The sequence below is a fragment of the Schistocerca serialis genome, chromosome 6, assembly GCF_023864345.2.
Source record: "Schistocerca serialis cubense isolate TAMUIC-IGC-003099 chromosome 6, iqSchSeri2.2, whole genome shotgun sequence".
NCBI classification, from domain to species: Eukaryota; Metazoa; Arthropoda; class Insecta; order Orthoptera; family Acrididae; genus Schistocerca; species Schistocerca serialis.
In genome coordinates, this window is record NC_064643.1 from 774541228 (window position 1) to 774563262 (window position 22035).

Genomic DNA, 22035 nt, shown 5'->3' on the forward strand with positions numbered 1-22035 from the left:
ATGTTTGGGAGTGAGGGATGCGGGTAAAGATGGATTAGTGGATCGGAAATGTGATTGTCGTATCCCAAAAGAATATCCTGTTTTCTCCATAGAAACGTTACTCGATTTAGATGGAAATGTCTTAGAACACATAGTACTCGTATTTCATAGCGACGGAATTTCCGTGTGAATTCGTCAATGTTTGGGAGTGAGGGATGCAGTAAAGAAGGATTAGTGGATCGGAAATGAGATTGTCGTATCCCAAAAGAAAATCCTGTCGTTTCCATAGAAACGTTACTCGGTTTAGAAGGAAATGTCTTAGAACACATAGTACTCGTATTTCATAGCGACGGAATTTCCGTGTGATTTCGTCAATGTTTGGGAGTGAGGGATGCAGTAAAGAAGGATTAGTGGATCGGAAGTGAGATTGTCGTATCCCAAAAGAAAATCCTGTCGTTTCCATAGAAACGTTACTCGATTTAGAAGGAAATGTCTTAGAACACATAGTACTCGTATTTCATAGCGACGCAATTTCCGTGTGAATTCGCCAATGTGTGGGAGTGAGGGATGCAGTAAAGAAGGATTAGTGGATCGGAAATGAGATTGTCGTATCCCAAAAGAAAATTCTGTCGTTTCCATAGAAACGTTACTCGATTTAGAAAGAAATGTCTTAGAACACATAGTACTCGTATTTCATAGCGACGCAATTTCCGTGTGAATTCGTCAATGTGTGGGAGTGAGGGATGCAGTAAAGATGGATTAGTGGATCGGAAATGAGATTGTCGTATCCCAAAAAAAAGTCCTGTCGTTTCCATTGAAACGTTACTCGATTTAGAAGGAAATGTCTTGGAACACATAGTACTCGTATTTCATAGCGACGCAATTTCCGTGTGAATTCGTTAATGTTTGGGAGTGAGGGATGCGGGTAAAGATGGATTAGTGGATCGGAAATGTGATTGTCGTATCCCAAAAGAAAATCCTGTCGTTTCCATAGAAACGTTACTCGATTTAGAAGGAAATGTCTTAGAACACATAGTACTCGTATTTCATAGCTACGGAATTTCCGTGTGAATTCGTCAATGTTTGGGAGTGAGTGATGCAGTAAAGAAGGATTAGTGGATCGGAAATGAGATTGTCGTATCCCAAAAGAAAATCCTGTCGTTTCCATGGAAACGTTACTCGATTTAGAAGGAAATGTCTTAGAACACATAGTACTCGTATTTCATAGTGATGCAATTTCCGTGTGAATTCGTCAATGTGTGGGAGTGAGGGATGCAGTAAAGAAGGATTAGTGGATCAGAAATGAGATTGTCGTATCCCAAAAGAAAATTCTGTCGTTTCCATAGAAACGTTACTCGATTTAGAAAGTAATTTCTTAGAACACATAGAACTTCATAGCGACGCAATTTCCGTGTGAATTCGTCAATGTTTGGGAGTGAGGGATGCGGGTAAAGATGGATTAGTGGATCGGAAATGTGATTGTCGTATCCCAAAAGAAAATCCTGTCGTTTCCATGGAAACGTTACTCGATTTAGAAGGAAATGTCTTAGAACACATAGTACTCGTATTTCATAGCGACGGAATTTCCGTGTGAATTCGTCAATGTTTGGGAGTGAGGGATGCAGTAAAGAAGGATTAGTGGATCGGAAATGAGATTGTCGTATCCCAAAAGAAAATCCTGTCGTTTCCATAGAAACGTTACTCGATATAGAAGGAAATGTCTTAGAACACATAGTACTCGTATTTCATAGCGACGCAATTTCCGTGTGAATTCGTCAATGTGTGGGAGTGAGGGATGCAGTAAAGAAGGATTAGTGGATCGGAAATGAGATTGTCGTATCCCAAAAGAAAATTCTTTCGTTTCCATAGAAACGTTACTCGATTTAGAAAGAAATGTCTTAGAACACATAGTATTTCATAGCGACGCAATTTCCGTGTCAATTCGTCAATGTTTGGGAGTGAGGGATGCGGGTAAAGATGGATTAGTGGATCGGAAATGTGATTGTCGTATCCCAAAAGAAAATCCTGTCGTTTCCATAGAAACGTTACTCGATTTAGAAGGAAATGTCTTAGAACACATAGTACTCGTATTTCATGGCGACGGAATTTCCGTGTGAATTCGTCAATGTTTGGGAGTGAGGGATGCACTAAAGAAGGATTAGTGGATCGGAAATGAGATTGTCGTATCCCAAAAGAAAATCCTGTCGTTTCCATAGAAACGTTACTCGATTTAGAAGAAAATGTCTTAGAACACATAGTACTCGTATTTCATAGCGACGCAATTTCCGTGTGAGTTCGTCAATGTTTGGGAGTGAGGGATGCAGTAAAGAAGGATTAGTGGATCGGAAATGAGATTGTCGTATCCCAAAAGAAAATCCTGTGGTTTCCATTGAAACGTTACTCGATTTAGAAAGAAATGTCCTAGAACACATAGTACTCGTATTTCATAGCGACGCAATTTCCGTGTGAATTCGTCAATGTGTGGGAGTGAGGGATGCAGTAAAGAAGGATTAGTGGATCGGAAATGAGATTGTCGTATTCCAAAAGAAAATTCTGTCGTTTCCATAGAAACGTTACTCGATTTAGAAAGAAATGTCTTAGAACACATAGTATTTCATAGCGACGCAATTTCCGTGTGAATTCGTCAATGTTCGGGAGTGAGGGATGCGGGTAAAGATGGATTAGTGGATCGGAAATGTGATTGTCGTATCCCAAAAGAAAATCCTGTCATTTCCATAGAAACGTTACTCGATTTAGAAGGAAATGTCTTAGAACACATAGTACTCGTATTTCATAGCGACGGAATTTCCGTGTGAATTCGTCAATGTTTGGGAGTGAGGGATGCAGTAAAGAAGTATTATTGGATCGGAAATGAGATTGTCGTATCCCAAAAGAAAATCCTGTCGTTTCCATATAAACGTTACTCGATTTAGAAGGAAATGTCTTAGAACACATAGTACTCGTATTTCATAGCGACGCAATTTCCGTGTGAATTCGTCAATGTGTGGGAGTGAGGGATGCAGTAAAGAAGGATTAGTGGATTGGAAATGAGATTGTCGTATCCCAAAAGAAAATTCTGTCGATTCCATAGAAACGTTACTCGATTTAGAAAGAAATGTCTTAGAACACATAGTATTTCATAGCGACGCAATTTCCGTGTGAATTCGTCAATGTTTGGGAGTGAGGGATGCGGGTAAAGATGGATTAGTTGATCGGAAATGTGATTGTCGTATCCCAAAAGAATATCCTGTTTTCTCCATAGAAACGTTACTCGATTTAGATGGAAATGTCTTAGAACACATAGTACTCGTATTTCATAGCGGAGGAATTTCCGTGTGAATTCGTCAATGTTTGGGAGTGAGGGATGCAGTAAAGAAGGATTAGTGGATCGGAAATGAGATTGTCGTATCCCAAAAGAAAATCCTGTCGTTTCCATAGAAACGTTACTCGGTTTAGAAGGAAATGTCTTAGAACACATAGTACTCGTATTTCATAGCGACGGAATTTCCGTGTGAATTCGTCAATGTTTGGGAGTGAGGGATGCAGTAAAGAAGGATTAGTGGATCGGAAGTGAGATTGTCGTATCCCAAAAGAAAATCCTGTCGTTTCCATAGAAACGTTACTCGATTTAGAAGGAAATGTCTTAGAACACATAGTACTCGTATTTCATAGCGACGCAATTTCCGTGTGAATTCGCCAATGTGTGGGAGTGAGGGATGCAGTAAAGAAGGATTAGTGGATCGGAAATGAGATTGTCGTATCCCAAAAGAAAATTCTGTCGTTTCCATAGAAACGTTACTCGATTTAGAAAGAAATGTCTTAGAACACATGGTATTTCATAGCGACGCAATTTCCGTGTGAATTCGTCAATGTGTGGGAGTGAGGGATGCAGTAAAGATGGATTAGTGGATCGGAAATGAGATTGTCGTATCCCAAAAAAAAGTCCTGTCGTTTCCATTGAAACGTTACTCGATTTAGAAGGAAATGTCTTGGAACACATAGTACTCGTATTTCATAGCGACGCAATTTCCGTGTGAATTCGTTAATGTTTGGGAGTGAGGGATGCGGGTAAAGATGGATTAGTGGATCGGAAATGTGATTGTCGTATCCCAAAAGAAAATCCTGTCGTTTCCATAGAAACGTTACTCGATTTAGAAGGAAATGTCTTAGAACACATAGTACTCGTATTTCATAGCTACGGAATTTCCGTGTGAATTCGTCAATGTTTGGGAGTGAGTGATGCAGTAAAGAAGGATTAGTGGATCGGAAATGAGATTGTCGTATCCCAAAAGAAAATCCTGTCGTTTCCATGGAAACGTTACTCGATTTAGAAGGAAATGTCTTAGAACACATAGTACTCGTATTTCATAGTGATGCAATTTCCGTGTGAATTCGTCAATGTGTGGGAGTGAGGGATGCAGTAAAGAAGGATTAGTGGATCAGAAATGAGATTGTCGTATCCCAAAAGAAAATTCTGTCGTTTCCATAGAAACGTTACTCGATTTAGAAAGTAATTTCTTAGAACACATAGAACTTCATAGCGACGCAATTTCCGTGTGAATTCGTCAATGTTTGGGAGTGAGGGATGCGGGTAAAGATGGATTAGTGGATCGGAAATGTGATTGTCGTATCCCAAAAGAAAATCCTGTCGTTTCCATGGAAACGTTACTCGATTTAGAAGGAAATGTCTTAGAACACATAGTACTCGTATTTCATAGCGACGGAATTTCCGTGTGAATTCGTCAATGTTTCGGAGTGAGGGATGCAGTAAAGAAGGATTAGTGGATCGGAAATGAGATTGTCGTATACCAAAAGAAAATCCTGTCGTTTCCATTGAAACGTTACTCGATTTAGAAGAAAATGTCTTAGAACACATAGTACTCGTATTTCATAGCGACGCAATTTCCGTGTGAATTCGTCAATGTTTGGGAGTGAGGGATGCAGTAAAGAAGGATTAGTGGATCGGAAATGAGATTGTCGTATCCCAAAAGAAAATCCTGTCGTTTCCATAGAAACGTTACTCGATTTAGAAGGAAATGTCTTAGAACACATAGTACTCGTATTTCATAGCGACGCAAATTCCGTGTGAATTCGTCAGTGTGTGGGAGTGAGGGATGCAGTAAAGAAGGATTAGTGGATCGGAAATGAGATTGTCGTATCCCAAAAGAAAATTCTGTCGTTTCCATAGAAACGTTACTCGATTTAGAAAGAAATGCCTTAGAACACATAGTATTTCATAGCGACGCAATTTCCGTGTGAATTCTTCAATGTTTGGGAGTGAGGGATGCGGGTAAAGATGGATTAGTGGGTCGGAAATGTGATTGTCGTATCCCAAAAGAAAATCTTGTCGTTTCCATAGAAACATTACTCGATTTAGAAGGAAATGTCTTAGAACACATAGTACTCGTATTTCATAGCGACGGAATTTCCGTGTGAATTCGACAATGTTTGGGAGTGAGGGATGCAGTAAAGAAGGATTAGTGGATCGGAAGTGAGATTGTCGTATCCCAAAAGAAAATCCTGCCGTTTCCATAGAAACGTTACTCGATTTAGAAGGAAATGTCTTAGAACACATAGTACTCGTATTTCATAGCGACGCAATTTCCGTGTGAATTCGCCAATGTGTGGGAGTGAGGGATGCAGTAAAGAAGGATTAGAGGTTCGGAAATGAGATTGTCGTATCCCAAAAGAAAATTCTGTCGTTTCCATAGAAACGTTACTCGATTTAGAAAGAAATGTCTTAGAGCACATGGTATTTCATAGCGACGCAATTTCCGTGTGAATTCGTCAATGTTTGGGAGTGAGGGATGCGGGTGAAGATGGATTAGTGGATCGGAAATGTGATTGTCGTATCCCAAAAGAAAATCCTGTCGTTTCCATAGAAACGTTACTCGATTTAGAAGGAAATGTCTTAGAACACATAGTACTCGTATTTCATAGCGACGGAATTTCCGTGTGAATTCGCCAATGTGTGGGAGTGAGGGATGCAGTAAAGAAGGATTAGTGGATTGGAAATGAGATTGTCGTATCCCAAAAGAAAATCCTGTCGTTTCCATAGAAACGTTACTCGATTTAGAAGGAGAGGTCTTAGAACACATAGTACTCGTATTTCATAACGACGGAATTTCCGTGTGAATTCGGCAATGTTTGGGAGTGAGGGATGCAGTAAAGAAGGATTAGTGGATCGGAAATGAGATTGTCGTATCCCAAAAAAAAAGTCCTGTCGTTTCCATAGAAGCGTTACTCGATTTAGAAGGAAATGTCTTGGAACACATAGTACTCGTATTTCATAGCGACGCAATTTCCGTGTGAATTCGTTAATGTTTGGGAGTGAGGGATGCGGGTAAAGATGGATTTGTGGATCGGAAATGTGATTGTCGTATCCCAAAAGAAAATCCTGTCGTTTCCATAGAAACGTTACTCGATTTAGAAGGAAATGTCTTAGAACACATAGTACTCGCATTTCATAGCTACGGAATTTCCGTGTGAATTCGTCAATGTTTGGGAGTGAGTGATGCAGTAAAGAAGGATTAGTGGATCGGAAATGAGATTGTCGTATCCCAAAAGAAAATCCTGTCGTTTCCATAGAAACGATACTCGATTTAGAAGGAAATGTCTTAGAACACATAGTACTCGTATTTCATAGCGATGCAATTTCCGTGTGAATTCGTCAATGTGTGGGAGTGAGGGATGCAGTAAAGAAGGATTAGTGGATCGGAAATGTGATTGTCGTATCCCAAAAGAAAATCCTGTCGTTTCCATAGAAACGTTACTCGATTTAGAAGGAAAAGTCTTAGAACACATAGTACTCGTATTTCATAGCGACGCAATTTCCGTGTGAATTCGCCAATGTGTGGGAGTGAGGGATGCAGTAAAGAAGGATTAGTGGATCGGAAATGAGATTGTCGTATCCCAAAAGAAAATTCTGTCGTTTCCATAGAAACGTTACTCGATTTAGAAAGAAATGTCTTAGAACACATGGTATTTCATACCGACGCAATTTCCGTGTGAATTCGTCAATGTGTGGGAGTGAGGGATGCAGTAAAGATGGATTAGTGGATCGGAAATGAGATTGTCGTATCCCAAAAAAAAGTCCTGTCGTTTCCATTGAAACGTTACTCGATTTAGAAGGAAATGTCTTGGAACACATAGTACTCGTATTTCATAGCGACGCAATTTCCGTGTGAATTCGTTAATGTTTGGGAGTGAGGGATGCGGGTAAAGATGGATTAGTGGATCGGAAATGTGATTGTCGTATCCCAAAAGAAAATCCTGTCGTTTCCATAGAAACGTTACTCGATTTAGAAGGAAATGTCTTAGAACACATAGTACTCGTATTTCATAGCTACGGAATTTCCGTGTGAATTCGTCAATGTTTGGGAGTGAGTGATGCAGTAAAGAAGGATTAGTGGATCGGAAATGAGATTGTCGTATCCCAAAAGAAAATCCTGTCGTTTCCATAGAAACGTTACTCGATTTAGAAGGAAATGTCTTAGAACACATAGTACTCGTACTTCATAGTGATGCAATTTCCGTGTGAATTCGTCAATGTGTGGGAGTGAGGGATGCAGTAAAGAAGGATTAGTGGATCAGAAATGAGATTGTCGTATCCCAAAAGAAAATTCTGTCGTTTCCATAGAAACGTTACTCGATTTAGAAAGTAATTTCTTAGAACACATAGAACTTCATAGCGACGCAATTTCCGTGTGAAATCATCAATGTTTGGGATTGAGGGATGCGGGTAAAGATGGATTAGTGGATCGGAAATGAGATTGTCGTATCCCAAAAGAAAATCCTGTCGTTTCCATGGAAACGTTACTCGATTTAGAAGGAAATGTCTTAGAACACATAGTACTCGTATTTCATAGCGACGGAATTTCCGTGTGAATTCGTCAATGTTTCGGAGTGAGGGATGCAGTAAAGAAGGATTAGTGGATCGGAAATGAGATTGTCGTATACCAAAAGAAAATCCTGTCGTTTCCATTGAAACGTTACTCGATTTTGAAGAAAATGTCTTAGAACACATAGTACTCGTATTTCATAGCGACGCAATTTCCGTGTGAATTCGTCAATGTTTGGGAGTGAGGGATGCAGTAAAGAAGGATTAGTGGATCGGAAATGAGATTGTCGTATCCCAAAAGAAAATCCTGTCGTTTCCATAGAAACGTTACTCGATTTAGAAGGAAATGTCTTAGAACACATAGTACTCGTATTTCATAGCGACGCAATTTCCGTGTGAATTCGTCAGTGTGTGGGAGTGAGGGATGCAGTAAAGAAGGATTAGTGGATCGGAAATGAGATTGTCGTATCCCAAAAGAAAATTCTGTCGTTTCCATAGAAACGTTACTCGATTTAGAAAGAAATGCCTTAGAACACATAGTATTTCATAGCGACGCAATTTCCGTGTGAATTCTTCAATGTTTGGGAGTGAGGGATGCGGGTAAAGATGGATTAGTGGGTCGGAAATGTGATTGTCGTATCCCAAAAGAAAATCTTGTCGTTTCCATAGAAACATTACTCGATTTAGAAGGAAATGTCTTAGAACACCTAGTACTCGTATTTCATAGCGACGGAATTTCCGTGTGAATTCGACAATGTTTGGGAGTGAGGGATGCAGTAAAGAAGGATTAGTGGATCGGAAGTGAGATTGTCGTATCCCAAAAGAAAATCCTGCCGTTTCCATAGAAACGTTACTCGATTTAGAAGGAAATGTCTTAGAACACATAGTACTCGTATTTCATAGCGACGCAATTTCCGTGTGAATTCGCCAATGTGTGGGAGTGAGGGATGCAGTAAAGAAGGATTAGAGGTTCGGAAATGAGATTGTCGTATCCCAAAAGAAAATTCTGTCGTTTCCATAGAAACGTTACTCGATTTAGAAAGAAATGTCTTAGAACACATGGTATTTCATAGCGACGCAATTTCCGTGTGAATTCGTCAATGTTTGGGAGTGAGGGATGCGGGTGAAGATGGATTAGTGGATCGGAAATGTGATTGTCGTATCCCAAAAGAAAATCCTGTCGTTTCCATAGAAACGTTACTCGATTTAGAAGGAAATGTCTTAGAACACATAGTACTCGTATTTCATAGCGACGGAATTTCCGTGTGAATTCGCCAATGTGTGGGAGTGAGGGATGCAGTAAAGAAGGATTAGTGGATCGGAAATGAGATTGTCGTATCCCAAAAGAAAATCCTGTCGTTTCCATAGAAACGTTACTCGATTTAGAAGGAGAGGTCTTAGAACACATAGTACTCGTATTTCATAGCGACGGAATTTCCGTGTGAATTCGGCAATGTTTGGGAGTGAGGGATGCAGTAAAGAAGGATTAGTTGATCGGAAATGAGATTGTCGTATCCCAAAAGAAAATCCTGTCGTTTCCATAGAAACGTTACTCGATTTAGAAGGAAAAGTCTTAGAACACATAGTACTCGTATTTCATAGCGACGCAATTTCCGTGTGAATTCGTCAATGTGTGGGAGTGAGGGATGCAGTAAAGAAGGATTAGTGGATCGGAAATGAGATTGTCGTATCCCAAAAAAAAGTCCTGTCGTTTCCATAGAAGCGTTACTCGATTTAGAAGGAAATGTCTTGGAACACATAGTACTCGTATTTCATAGCGACGCAATTTCCGTGTGAATTCGTTAATGTTTGGGAGTGAGGGATGCGGGTAAAGATGGATTTGTGGATCGGAAATGTGATTGTCGTATCCCAAAAGAAAATCCTGTCGTTTCCATAGAAACGTTACTCGATTTAGAAGGAAATGTCTTAGAACACATAGTACTCGCATTTCATAGCTACGGAATTTCCGTGTGAATTCGTCAATGTTTGGGAGTGAGTGATGCAGTAAAGAAGGATTAGTGGATCGGAAATGAGATTGTCGTATCCCAAAAGAAAATCCTGTCGTTTCCATAGAAACGATACTCGATTTAGAAGGAAATGTCTTAGAACACATAGTACTCGTATTTCATAGCGATGCAATTTCCGTGTGAATTCGTCAATGTGTGGGAGTGAGGGATGCAGTAAAGAAGGATTAGTGGATCGGAAATGTGATTGTCGTATCCCAAAAGAAAATCCTGTCGTTTCCATTGAAACGTTACTCGATTTAGAAGGAAATGTCTTAGAACACATAGTACTCGTATTTCATAGCGACGGAATTTCCGTGTGAATTCGTCAATGTTTGGGAGTGAGGGATGCAGTAAAGAAGGATTAGTGGATCGGAAGTGAGATTGTCGTATCCCAAAAGAAAATCCTGTCGTTTCCATAGAAACGTTACTCGATTTAGAAGGAAATTTCTTAGAACACATAGTATTCGTATTTCATAGCGACGCAATTTCCGTGTGAATTCGCCAATGTGTGGGAGTGAGGGATGCAGTAAAGAAGGATTAGTGGATCGGAAATGAGATTGTCGTATCCCAAAAGAAAATTCTGTCGTTTCCATAGAAACGTTACTCGATTTAGAATGAAATGTCTTAGAACACATGGTATTTCATAGCGACGCAATTTCCGTGTGAATTCGTCAATGTTTGGGAGTGAGGGATGCGGGTGAAGATGGATTAGTGGATCGGAAATGTGATTGTCGTATCCCAAAAGAAAATCCTGTCGTTTCCATAGAAACGTTACTCGATTTAGAAGGAAATGTCTTAGAACACATAGTACTCGTATTTCATAGCGACGGAATTTCCGTGTGAATTCGCCAATGTGTGGGAGTGAGGGATGCAGTACAGAAGGATTAGTGGATCGGAAATGAGATTGTCGTATCCCAAAAGAAAATCCTGTCGTTTCCATAGAAACGTTACTCGATTTAGAAGGAAATGTCTTAGAACACATAGTACTCGTATTTCATAGCGATGGAATTTCCGTGTGAATTCGGCAATGTTTGGGAGTGAGGGATGCAGTAAAGAAGGATTAGTGGATCGGAAATGAGATTGTCGTATCCCAAAAGAAAATCCTGTCGTTTCCATAGAAACGTTACTCGATTTAGAAGGAAAAGTCTTAGAACACATAGTACTCGTATTTCATAGCGACGGAATTTCCGTGTGAATTCGGCAATGTTTGGGAGTGAGGGATGCAGTAAAGAAGGATTAGTTGATCGGAAATGAGATTGTCGTATCCCAAAAGAAAATCCTGTCGTTTCCATAGAAACGTTACTCGATTTAGAAGGAAAAGTCTTAGAACACATAGTACTCGTATTTCATAGCGACGCAATTTCCGTGTGACTTCGTCAATGTGTGGGAGTGAGGGATGCAGTAAAGAAGGATTAGTGGATCGGAAATGAGATTGTCGTATCCCAAAAAAAAGTCCTGTCGTTTCCATAGAAGCGTTACTCGATTTAGAAGGAAATGTCTTGGAACACATAGTACTCGTATTTCATAGCGACGCAATTTCCGTGTGAATTCGTTAATGTTTGGGAGTGAGGGATGCGGGTAAAGATGGATTTGTGGATCGGAAATGTGATTGTCGTATCCCAAAAGAAAATCCTGTCGTTTCCATAGAAACGTTACTCGATTTAGAAGGAAATGTCTTAGAACACATAGTACTCGCATTTCATAGCTACGGAATTTCCGTGTGAATTCGTCAATGTTTGGGAGTGAGTGATGCAGTAAAGAAGGATTAGTGGATCGGAAATGAGATTGTCGTATCCCAAAAGAAAATCCTGTCGTTTCCATAGAAACGATACTCGATTTAGAAGGAAATGTCTTAGAACACTTAGTACTCGTATTTCATAGCGATGCAATTTCCGTGTGAATTCGTCAATGTGTGGGAGTGAGGGATGCAGTAAAGAAGGATTAGTGGATCGGAAATGTGATTGTCGTATCCCAAAAGAAAATCCTGTCGTTTCCATAGAAACGTTACTCGATTTAGAAGGAAATGTCTTAGAACACATAGTACTCGTATTTCATAGCGACGGAATTTCCGTGTGAATTCGTCAATGTTTGGGAGTGAGGGATGCAGTAAAGAAGGATTAGTGGATCGGAAGTGAGATTGTCGTATCCCAAAAGAAAATCCTGTCGTTTCCATAGAAACGTTACTCGATTTAGAAGGAAATTTCTTAGAACACATAGTATTCGTATTTCATAGCGACGCAATTTCCGTGTGAATTCGCCAATGTGTGGGAGTGAGGGATGCAGTAAAGAAGGATTAGTGGATCGGAAATGAGATTGTCGTATCCCAAAAGAAAATTCTGTCGTTTCCATAGAAACGTTACTCGATTTAGAAGGAAATGTCTTAGAACACATGGTATTTCATAGCGACGCAATTTCCGTGTGAATTCGTCAATGTTTGGGAGTGAGGGATGTGGGTGAAGATGGATTAGTGGATCGGAAATGTGATTGTCGTATCCCAAAAGAAAATCCTGTCGTTTCCATAGAAACGTTACTCGATTTAGAAGGAAATGTCTTAGAACACATAGTACTCGTATTTCATAGCGACGGAATTTCCGTGTGAATTCGCCAATGTGTGGGAGTGAGGGATGCAGTACAGAAGGATTAGTGGATCGGAAATGAGATTGTCGTATCCCAAAAGAAAATCCTGTCGTTTCCATAGAAACGTTACTCGATTTAGAAGGAAATGTCTTAGAACACATAGTACTCGTATTTCATAGCGATGGAATTTCCGTGTGAATTCGGCAATGTTTGGGAGTGAGGGATGCAGTAAAGAAGGATTAGTGGATCGGAAATGAGATTGTCGTATCCCAAAAGAAAATCCTGTCGTTTCCATAGAAACGTTACTCGATTTAGAAGGAAAAGTCTTAGAACACATAGTACTCGTATTTCATAGCGACGCAATTTCCGTGTGAATTCGTCAATGTGTGGGAGTGAGGGATGCAGTAAAGAAGGATTAGTGGATCGCAAATGAGATTGTCGTATCGCAAAAAAAAGTCCTGTCGTTTCCATAGAAACGTTACTCGATTTAGAAGGAAATGTCTTGGAACACATAGTACTCGTATTTCATAGCGACGCAATTTCCGTGTGAATTCGTTAATGTTTGGGAGTGAGGGATGCGGGTAAAGATGGATTAGTTGATCGGAAATGTGATTGTCGTATCCCAAAAGAAAATCCTGTCGTTTCCATAGTAACGTTACTCGATTTAGAAGGAAATGTCTTAGAACACATAGTACTCGTATTTCATAGCTACGGAATTTCCGTGTGAATTCGTCAATGTTTGGGAGTGAGTGATGCAGTAAAGAATGATTAGTGGATCGGAAATGAGATTGTCGTATCCCAAAAGAAAATCCTGTCGTTTCCATAGAAACGTTACTCGATTTAGAAGGAAATGTCTTAGAACACATAGTACTCGTATTTCATAGCGATGCAATTTCCGTGTGAATTCGTCAATGTGTGGGAGTGAGGGATGCAGTAAAGAAGGATTAGTGGATCGGAAATGAGATTGTCGTATCCCAAAAGAAAATTCTGTCGTTTCCATAGAAACGTTACTCGATTTAGAAAGTAATGTCTTAGAACACATAGAATTCCATAGCGACGCAGTTTCCGTGTGAATTCGTCAATGTTTGGGAGTGAGGGATGCGGGTAAAGATGGATTAGTGGATCGGAAATGTGATTGTCGTATCCCAAAAGAAAATCCTGTCGTTTCCATGGAAACGTTACTCGATTTAGAAGGAAATGTCTTAGAACACATAGTACTCGTATTTCATAGCGACGGAATTTCCGTGTGAATTCGTCAATGTTTCGGAGTGAGGGATGCAGTAAAGAAGGATTAGTGGATCGGAAATGAGATTGTCGTATACCAAAAGAAAATCCTGTCGTTTCCATTGAAACATTACTCGATTTAGAAGAAAATGTCTTAGAACACATAGTACTCGTATTTCATAGCGACGCAATTTCCGTGTGAATTCGTCAATGTTTGGGAGTGAGGGATGCAGTAAAGAAGGATTAGTGGATCGGAAATGAGATTGTCGTATCCCAAAAGAAAATCCTGTCGTTTCCATAGAAACGTTACTCGATTTAGAGGGAAATGTCTTAGAACACATAGTACTCGTATTTCATAGCGACGCAATTTCCGTGTGAATTCGGCAATGTGTGGGAGTGAGGGATGCAGTAAAGAAGGATTAGTGGATCGGAAATGAGATTGTCGTATCCCAAAAGAAAATTCTGTCGTTTCCATAGAAACGTTACTCGATTTAGAAAGAAATGTCTTAGAACACATGGTATTTCATAGCGACGCAATTTCCGTGTGAATTCGTCAATGTTTGGGAGTGAGGGATGCGGGTGAAGATGGATTAGTGGATCGGAAATGTGATTGTCGTATCCCAAAAGAAAATCCTGTCGTTTCCATAGAAACGTTACTCGATTTAGAAGGAAATGTCTTAGAACACATAGTACTCGTATTTCATAGCGACGGAATTTCCGTGTGAATTCGCCAATGTGTGGGAGTGAGGGATGCAGTAAAGAAGGATTAGTGGATCGGAAATGAGATTGTCGTATCCCAAAAGAAAATCCTGTCGTTTCCATAGAAACGTTACTCGATTTAGAAGGAGAGGTCTTAGAACACATAGTACTCGTATTTCATAGCGACGGAATTTCCGTGTGAATTCGGCAATGTTTGGGAGTGAGGGATGCAGTAAAGAAGGATTAGTTGATCGGAAATGAGATTGTCGTATCCCAAAAGAAAATCCTGTCGTTTCCATAGAAACGTTACTCGATTTAGAAGGAAAAGTCTTAGAACACATAGTACTCGTATTTCATAGCGACGCAATTTCCGTGTGAATTCGTCAATGTGTGGGAGTGAGGGATGCAGTAAAGAAGGATTAGTGGATCGGAAATGAGATTGTCGTATCCCAAAAAAAAGTCCTGTCGTTTCCATAGAAGCGTTACTCGATTTAGAAGGAAATGTCTTGGAACACATAGTACTCGTATTTCATAGCGACGCAATTTCCGTGTGAATTCGTTAATGTTTGGGAGTGAGGGATGCGGGTAAAGATGGATTTGTGGATCGGAAATGTGATTGTCGTATCCCAAAAGAAAATCCTGTCGTTTCCATAGAAACGTTACTCGATTTAGAAGGAAATGTCTTAGAACACATAGTACTCGCATTTCATAGCTACGGAATTTCCGTGTGAATTCGTCAATGTTTGGGAGTGAGTGATGCAGTAAAGAAGGATTAGTGGATCGGAAATGAGATTGTCGTATCCCAAAAGAAAATCCTGTCGTTTCCATAGAAACGATACTCGATTTAGAAGGAAATGTCTTAGAACACATAGTACTCGTATTTCATAGCGATGCAATTTCCGTGTGAATTCGTCAATGTGTGGGAGTGAGGGATGCAGTAAAGAAGGATTAGTGGATCGGAAATGTGATTGTCGTATCCCAAAAGAAAATCCTGTCGTTTCCATAGAAACGTTACTCGATTTAGAAGGAAATGTCTTAGAACACATAGTACTCGTATTTCATAGCGACGGAATTTCCGTGTGAATTCGTCAATGTTTGGGAGTGAGGGATGCAGTAAAGAAGGATTAGTGGATCGGAAGTGAGATTGTCGTATCCCAAAAGAAAATCCTGTCGTTTCCATAGAAACGTTACTCGATTTAGAAGGAAATTTCTTAGAACACATAGTATTCGTATTTCATAGCGACGCAATTTCCGTGTGAATTCGCCAATGTGTGGGAGTGAGGGATGCAGTAAAGAAGGATTAGTGGATCGGAAATGAGATTGTCGTATCCCAAAAGAAAATTCTGTCGTTTCCATAGAAACGTTACTCGATTTAGAATGAAATGTCTTAGAACACATGGTATTTCATAGCGACGCAATTTCCGTGTGAATTCGTCAATGTTTGGGAGTGAGGGATGCGGGTGAAGATGGATTAGTGGATCGGAAATGTGATTGTCGTATCCCAAAAGAAAATCCTGTCGTTTCCATAGAAACGTTACTCGATTTAGAAGGAAATGTCTTAGAACACATAGTACTCGTATTTCATAGCGACGGAATTTCCGTGTGAATTCGCCAATGTGTGGGAGTGAGGGATGCAGTACAGAAGGATTAGTGGATCGGAAATGAGATTGTCGTATCCCAAAAGAAAATCCTGTCGTTTCCATAGAAACGTTACTCGATTTAGAAGGAAATGTCTTAGAACACATAGTACTCGTATTTCATAGCGATGGAATATCCGTGTGAATTCGGCAATGTTTGGGAGTGAGGGATGCAGTAAAGAAGGATTAGTGGATCGGAAATGAGATTGTCGTATCCCAAAAGAAAATCCTGTCGTTTCCATAGAAACGTTACTCGATTTAGAAGGAAAAGTCTTAGAACACATAGTACTCGTATTTCATAGCGACGGAATTTCCGTGTGAATTCGGCAATGTTTGGGAGTGAGGGATGCAGTAAAGAAGGATTAGTTGATCGGAAATGAGATTGTCGTATCCCAAAAGAAAATCCTGTCGTTTCCATAGAAACGTTACTCGATTTAGAAGGAAAAGTCTTAGAACACATAGTACTCGTATTTCATAGCGACGCAATTTCCGTGTGAATTCGTCAATGTGTGGGAGTGAGGGATGCAGTAAAGAAGGATTAGTGGATCGGAAATGAGATTGTCGTATCCCAAAAAAAAGTCCTGTCGTTTCCATAGAAGCGTTACTCGATTTAGAAGGAAATGTCTTGGAACACATAGTACTCGTATTTCATAGCGACGCAATTTCCGTGTGAATTCGTTAATGTTTGGGAGTGAGGGATGCGGGTAAAGATGGATTTGTGGATCGGAAATGTGATTGTCGTATCCCAAAAGAAAATCCTGTCGTTTCCATAGAAACGTTACTCGATTTAGAAGGAAATGTCTTAGAACACATAGTACTCGCATTTCATTGCTACGGAATTTCCGTGTGAATTCGTCAATGTTTGGGACTGAGTGATGCAGTAAAGAAGGATTAGTGGATCGGAAATGAGATTGTCGTATCCCAAAAGAAAATCCTGTCGTTTCCATAGAAACGATACTCGATTTAGAAGGAAATGTCTTAGAACACATAGTACTCGTATTTCATAGCGATGCAATTTCCGTGTGAATTCGTCAATGTGTGGGAGTGAGGGATGCAGTAAAGAAGGATTAGTGGATCGGAAATGTGATTGTCGTATCCCAAAAGAAAATCCTGTCGTTTCCATAGAAACGTTACTCGATTTAGAAGGAAATGTCTTAGAACACATAGTACTCGTATTTCATAGCGACGGAATTTCCGTGTGAATTCGTCAATGTTTGGGAGTGAGGGATGCAGTAAAGAAGGATTAGTGGATCGGAAGTGAGATTGTCGTATCCCAAAAGAAAATCCTGTCGTTTCCATAGAAACGTTACTCGATTTAGAAGGAAATTTCTTAGAACACATAGTATTCGTATTTCATAGCGACGCAATTTCCGTGTGAATTCGCCAATGTGTGGGAGTGAGGGATGCAGTAAAGAAGGATTAGTGGATCGGAAATGAGATTGTCGTATCCCAAAAGAAAATTCTGTCGTTTCCATAGAAACGTTACTCGATTTAGAAGGAAATGTCTTAGAACACATGGTATTTCATAGCGACGCAATTTCCGTGTGAATTCGTCAATGTTTGGGAGTGAGGGATGCGGGTGAAGATGGATTAGTGGATCGGAAATGTGATTGTCGTATCCCAAAAGAAAATCCTGTCGTTTCCATAGAAACGTTACTCGATTTAGAAGGAAATGTCTTAGAACACATAGTACTCGTATTTCATAGCGACGGAATTTCCGTGTGAATTCGCCAATGTGTGGGAGTGAGGGATGCAGTACAGAAGGATTAGTGGATCGGAAATGAGATTGTCGTATCCCAAAAGAAAATCCTGTCGTTTCCATAGAAACGTTACTCGATTTAGAAGGAAATGTCTTAGAACACATAGTACTCGTATTTCATAGCGATGGAATTTCCGTGTGAATTCGGCAATGTTTGGGAGTGAGGGATGCAGTAAAGAAGGATTAGTGGATCGGAAATGAGATTGTCGTATCCCAAAAGAAAATCCTGTCGTTTCCATAGAAACGTTACTCGATTTAGAAGGAAAAGTCTTAGAACACATAGTACTCGTATTTCATAGCGACGCAATTTCCGTGTGAATTCGTCAATGTGTGGGAGTGAGGGATGCAGTAAAGAAGGATTAGTGGATCGGAAATGAGATTGTCGTATCGCAAAAAAAAGTCCTGTCGTTTCCATAGAAACGTTACTCGATTTAGAAGGAAATGTCTTGGAACACATAGTACTCGTATTTCATAGCGACGCAATTTCCGTGTGAATTCGTTAATGTTTGGGAGTGAGGGATGCGGGTAAAGATGGATTAGTTGATCGGAAATGTGATTGTCGTATCCCAAAAGAAAATCCTGTCGTTTCCATAGTAACGTTACTCGATTTAGAAGGAAATGTCTTAGAACACATAGTACTCGTATTTCATAGCTACGGAATTTCCGTGTGAATTCGTCAATGTTTGGGAGTGAGTGATGCAGTAAAGAATGATTAGTGGATCGGAAATGAGATTGTCGTATCCCAAAAGAAAATCCTGTCGTTTCCATAGAAACGTTACTCGATTTAGAAGGAAATGTCTTAGAACACATAGTACTCGTATTTCATAGCGATGCAATTTCCGTGTGAATTCGTCAATGTGTGGGAGTGAGGGATGCAGTAAAGAAGGATTAGTGGATCGGAAATGAGATTGTCGTATCCCAAAAGAAAATTCTGTCGTTTCCATAGAAACGTTACTCGATTTAGAAAGTAATGTCTTAGAACACATAGAATTCCATAGCGACGCAGTTTCCGTGTGAATTCGTCAATGTTTGGGAGTGAGGGATGCGGGTAAAGATGGATTAGTGGATCGGAAATGTGATTGTCGTATCCCAAAAGAAAATCCTGTCGTTTCCATGGAAACGTTACTCGATTTAGAAGGAAATGTCTTAGAACACATAGTACTCGTATTTCATAGCGACGGAATTTCCGTGTGAATTCGTCAATGTTTCGGAGTGAGGGATGCAGTAAAGAAGGATTAGTGGATCGGAAATGAGATTGTCGTATACCAAAAGAAAATCCTGTCGTTTCCATTGAAACATTACTCGATTTAGAAGAAAATGTCTTAGAACACATAGTACTCGTATTTCATAGCGACGCAATTTCCGTGTGAATTCGTCAATGTTTGGGAGTGAGGGATGCAGTAAAGAAGGATTAGTGGATCGGAAATGAGATTGTCGTATCCCAAAAGAAAATCCTGTCGTTTCCATAGAAACGTTACTCGATTTAGAGGGAAATGTCTTAGAACACATAGTACTCGTATTTCATAGCGACGCAATTTCCGTGTGAATTCGGCAATGTGTGGGAGTGAGGGATGCAGTAAAGAAGGATTAGTGGATCGGAAATGAGATTGTCGTATCCCAAAAGAAAATTCTGTCGTTTCCATAGAAACGTTACTCGATTTAGAAAGAAATGTCTTAGAACACATAGTATTTCATAGCGACGCAATTTCCGTGAGAATTCGTCAATGTTTGGGAGTGAGGGATGCGGGTAAAGATGGATTAGTGGATCGGAAATGTGATTGTCGTATCCCAAAAGAAAATCCTGTCGTTTCCATAGAAACATTACTCGATTTAGAAGGAAATGTCTTAGAACACATAGTACTCGTATTTCATAGCGACGGAATTTCCGTGTGAATTCGTCAATGTTTGAGAGTGAGGGATGCAGTAAAGAAGGATTAGTGGATCGGAAGTGAGATTGTCGTATCCCAAAAGAAAATCCTGTCGTTTCCATAGAAACGTTACTCGATTTAGAAGGAAATGTCTTAGAACACATAGTACTCGTATTTCATAGCGACGCAATTTCCGTGTGAATTCGCCAATGTGTGGGAGTGAGGGATGCAGTAAAGACGGATTAGTGGATCGGAAATGAGATTGTCGTATCCCAAAAGAAAATTCTGTCGTTTCCATAGAAACGTTACTCGATTTAGAAAGAAATGTCTTAGAACACATGGTATTTCATAGCGACGCAATTTCCGTGTGAATTCGTCAATGTTTGGGAGTGAGGGATGCGGGTGAAGATGGATAAGTGGATCGGAAATGAGATTGTCGTATCCCAAAAGAAAATCCTGTCGTTTCCATAGAATCGTTACTCGATTTAGAAGGAAAAATCTTAGAACACATAGTACTCGTATTTCATAGCGACGCAATTTCCGTGTGAATTCGTCAATGTGTGGGAGTGAGGGATGCAGTAAAGAAGGATTAGTGGATCGGAAACGAGATTGTCCTATCCCAAAAAAAAGTCCTGTCGTTTCCATAGAAACGTTACTCGATTTAGAAGGAAATGTCTTGGAACACATAGTACTCGTATTTCTTAGCGACGCAATTTCCGTGTGAATTCGTTAATGTTTGGGAGTGAGGGATGCGGGTAAAGATGGATTAGTGGATCGGAAATGTGATTGTCGTATCCCAAAAGAAAATCCTGTCGTTTCCATAGAAACGTTACTCGATTTAGAAGGAAATGTCTTAGAACACATAGTACTCGTATTTCATAGCGATGCAATTTCCGTGTGAATTCGTCAATGTGTGGGAGTGAGGGATGCAGTAAAGAAGGATTAGTGGATCGGAAATGAGATTGTCGTATCCCAAAAGAAAATTCTGTCGTTTCCATAGAAACGTTACTCGATTTAGAAAGTAATGTCTTAGAACACATAGAATTTCATAGCGACGCAATTTCTGTGTGAATTCGTCAATGTTTGGGAGTGAGGGATGCGGGTAAAGATGGATTAGTGGATCGGAAATGTGATTGTCGTATCCCAAAAGAAAATCCTGTCGTTTCCATGGAAACGTTACTCGATTTAGAAGGAAATGTCTTAGAACACATAGTACTCGTATTTCATAGCGACGCAATTTCCGTGTGAATTCGTTAATGTTTGGGAGTGAGGGATGCGGGTAAAGATGGATTAGTGGATCGGAAATGTGATTGTCGTATCCCAAAAGAAAATCCTGTCGTTTCCATAGAAACGTTACTCGATTTAGAAGGAAATGTCTTAGAACACATAGTACTCGTATTTCATAGCTACGGAATCTCCGTGTGAATTCGTCAATGTTTGGGAGTGAGTGATGCAGTAAAGAAGGATTAGTGGATCGGAAATGAGATTGTCGTATCCCAAAAGAAAATCCTGTCGTTTCCATAGAAACGTTACTCGATTTAGAAGGAAATGTCTTAGAACACGTAGTACTCGTATTTCATAGCGATGCAATTTCCGTGTGAATTCGTCAATGTGTGGGAGTGAGGGATGCAGTAAAGAAGGATTAGTGGATCGGAAATGAGATTGTCGTATCCCAAAAGAAAATTCTGTCGTTTCCATAGAAACGTTACTCGATTTAGAAAGTAATGTCTTAGAACACATAGAATTCCAAGCGACGCAATTTCTGTGTGAATTCGTCAATGTTTGGGAGTGAGGGATGCGGGTAAAGATGGATTAGTGGATCGGAAATGTGATTGTCGTATCCCAAAAGAAAATCCTGTCGTTTCCATGGAAACGTTACTCGATTTAGAAGGAAATGTCTTAGAACACATAGTACTCGTATTTCATAGCGACGGAATTTCCGTGTGAATTCGTCAATGTTTCGAAGTGAGGGATGCAGTAAAGAAGGATTAGTGGATCGGAAATGAGATTGTCGTATACCAAAAGAAAATCCTGTCGTTTCCATTGAAACGTTACTCGATTTAGATGAAAATGTCTTAGATCACATAGTACTCGTATTTCATAGCGACGCAATTTCCGTGTGAATTCGTCAATGTTTGGGAGTGAGGGATGCAGTAAAGAAGGATTAGTGGATCGGAAATGAGATTGTCGTATCCCAAAAGAAAATCCTGTCGTTTCCATAGAAACGTTACTCGATTTAGAAGGAAATGTCTTAGAACACATAGTACTCGTATTTCATAGCGACGCAATTTCCGTGTGAATTCGTCAATGTGTGGGAGTGAGGGATGCAGTAAAGAAGGATTAGTGGATCGGAAATGAGATTGTCGTATCCCAAAAGAAAATTCTGTCGTTTCCATAGAAACGTTACTCGATTTAGAAAGAAATGTCTTAGAACACATAGTATTTC